Below are 3,732 nucleotides of genomic sequence, written 5' to 3'. Positions count from 1 at the left end.
ATTTTAAAAAAATGTTAATGTTGAATTATATTGTAGCGTAGTCTAAATTTATTTGTTTTATTAGTATGATGTTTTAATTGCGAGCATGAGAAGTTGTTGTAAAAAAAATTATTGAATATATTTCATCAAGAGTTTGAAATTTATTTTATTAAAGATTAAATATTTGCTTATACTTTAAATCAATTTTAGGTATTTAAAAGTTTTGACTAATTATTTGTGCAATTGAATTATAGTTATATTGATAGGTACCAAAAATAAATTATATTAAAAAATAATTTAATTTTATGCAATACTTAATTTTTCATTCATTTTTTAACATTCAGATTATGATTATAATAAGGAAAATTAAAATAAAAAATAGCATTCAATTATAAATATATAATTTCATTGATAAAAAGTTAGTGTTAACATATTTTTTCAGAACACATATATAGTAAACACTAAATTTTTATCAATTATAATATATTCATATATATTATAATATATTCATAAATAAAAAATAGCATTCAATTATAATATATTCATATATATTATAATTTTAAATAAATTTGTGTATTTTAATAATTGGAAGTAACTTTTTTAATAACTTTTTATATATTCGTATTTTATGATTATTTTTAATAAATTTGTGTCTTTTATGTCAAATAAAATATATATTTTGATTTTATAAAATCTTAATAAAAAAAATGAATTGACATAAATTGAAAGTAATTTTAAATGGATTAACATTAATGAGTAATTGAATTAGAAACGTATAAAATCATTACTCACTATAAGTGGAATAATATAATTGTAAGGAGGATTAGATAAATAGCATTTATGTCGATATTTATGAGTGATTATGTGGTTTTTTTTCATTGAATTTAATGATTAATAATATAAATTATTACAACTGATAAATGACTAATAATACTATAAAATAATTTATAAATTTATTATAAAATAACTTATAAAATAATTTGATAATAATATAAATTATAAATTATTATCAAATTGTAAAATAATTTATAAATTATAAAGTTATTATAAATAATTGTAAAATAATTTTATAATTTTATAAGTTTTATAAGTAATTACAACTGGTAAATGACTAATAATACTATAAAATAATTTATAAATTTATTATAAAATAACTTATAAAATAATTTAATAATAATATAAATTATAAATTATTATCAAATTGTAAAATAATTTATAAATTTATTATAAATAATTGTAAAATAATTTTATAATTTATAAATTTATTATAAAATAATATTATCAAATAGATTTTGGAGATATTAAAGAAATTGTGGAAGAAAGATGAGAAGTTGTTGAAAGAGGAGGGGTACTCTCATGAGGTACACATCAGCTTTTTGGCTGATGTGGATGAAATATGTTGAAGTGGCAAAATATGATGATGTGGCATGGGGAGTCTGTTTTAAATATATATAATAGATGAATTAAAAAAATTGTAAGTTCGAGTCACCAAAATATTTATCTTCTTTACACTGTATTTAACTAATTGTTTACCTGAAACAAGACAAAATGGATAAGAGGAAGAAGTAATTGAGGCCGACCAAACCAAAAATATTTGTCTGAGTCTTGAGCAATAGGAATTCCTCCTTGAACAACTAAATGTCTTCTTGTGATTTCTATAGCCATTTTTTCCAATATGGCTTGAAGTTTTGTTCCAATAGCCAAAATTATCTACAACAAATTAAATTATTAATGTAGTGGTATTCTCAACCAAGGTTATCAATATCTTGCGATACATGCGAGTCGTATCTCGATTACAAAAAAATTTGAACTCAATCCATATGAATCTCTAGAGAGTATTTATATTGGACACAAATTTCATCTTGAATTCCAATTCGTTATTGATGAATAACAATTCATTATAATGAATCACTACATAAACTTAGTACGGACCATCCACTTTTTTTTGTTATTTCATTTTACTTGAATTATTTTGATATTAGTAGGCGATGTATTAGCTTATAGGTTTCTTATGACACTTTTTTTATTTAAAAAATATAATTGCTAGTGTATGTGACTACCCGTAATAAGATTCAATTCATGATTTCAAAAACAAGTATTCCAATTTGCAGTTTAAATATCGATTTAATAACCATGATCTCAACCGATCACCAAATTTTATACAGAGAACATAATACTTACAACAAGAGGAATCATAGATGTCCAAAACATAGTATACCATCCTGACAAATAAATAGGATTAACCAATTTAGTATTCAACTGCAGAAAAGTAAGTTCAGTAGTATTCAATTTGCTTACCATTAACATTTAGGAGGATGAGAAGAACAAATGAAGCCCGGAGAATAGGACTGTCAATAACACAGTACACATAATAAGCATATATTTCAAACCAACCAGTTATCACCAAAAACACCATACATAATTATAAATAATGCTTTAAATGTGCAGTGTAAAAATGTTACCTGACTCCCATAATTACCTTGTCATCCTCCAACGCTCTCTTGATATATTTTTGGAAGTTGAATTTACTTTTCGGTGAAAGGTGGACCTACACATGATGCATTGTCAAGAAAGAAAGATGAATCCCAACATTTTAAAAGGCGTCTTATGGAGTATGACTCACGGTGATAAATCCTTTGCGAAGAGTCAGGTACTCAACCTTATCCACAAACCTATAAAATTGTCCGAAGAAGCAACTCTGAAATTGGAAAAATCGGAAAAAAAAAGGTAAATCATTTATCTTAAAGGGGCACGACATTTTTAAAGCTATGAAATTGCAGGAATTATGTTGATAATAATATTGAAAAAACAGGAAGAGTTGATGTTGTCTATCGCAAATACAAAAAATAGAGGCTAGTTCAAATTGCATTAAAGTAGAGTGCTACAGTTGTTGTTTGTTAGACAACACTTTGTACTAAATAGCATATCACAAAACAATAGTAACTAGATTATGGGTCGCGCGCTGCGCGAATAATAATTAATTAATTTTATAAGTTTTATAAATAATATTTTATGTATTATAAATATAGTTATTTTATAATATTACTTTATTGATTTGTAATAATTGAATATGATTAGGAAAATTAAAATGAGGGAAAATCATGTTTATCACAATCATCTAATTTAATTTTTAAAATATTTTGTAAAATTCGTATGATAACTTATTATATAGGATAATTGTTTCACTCATTGTACTTTGATTGTTAATTTATTTTTCAACATATAATAGTATTTGTATTTATTTGACGAAATAAAATGTAAAATACAAACCCAAAAATAAGATGTAAAAATTTATAAATACGATTTACTATTTAATATTTTTTATTTTAAAAAAATGTTAATGTTGAATTCTATTGTAGCGTAGTCTAAATTTATTTGTTTTATTATTATGATATTTTAATTGCGAGCATAAGAAGTTGTTGTAAAAAAAAATTATTGAATATATTTCATCAACAGTTTGTAAAAAAAAATAAGTTGTCGTAGCATCGGGAGTCAATTTTAAATATATATATATATATATATATATATAATAGATGATAGATTTTAATAATTGGAAGTAACTTTTTTAATAATTTTTCAGATATTCGTATTTTATGATTATTTTTAATAAATTTATGTTTTTTTCTGTCAAATAGAATATGTATTTTTATTTTATAAAATGTTACTAAAAAAAATGGATTGACATTAATGAGTAATTTAATTTTTAACGTATAAAATCATTACTCACCATAAGGGGAATAATATAATTGTTCA

This window comes from Cicer arietinum, chromosome 7 (genome assembly GCF_000331145.2).
Source record: "Cicer arietinum cultivar CDC Frontier isolate Library 1 chromosome 7, Cicar.CDCFrontier_v2.0, whole genome shotgun sequence".
NCBI classification, from domain to species: Eukaryota; Viridiplantae; Streptophyta; class Magnoliopsida; order Fabales; family Fabaceae; genus Cicer; species Cicer arietinum.
The sequence above is the reverse complement of the archived record's forward strand: the minus strand, read 5'-3'. Positions refer to the sequence as shown.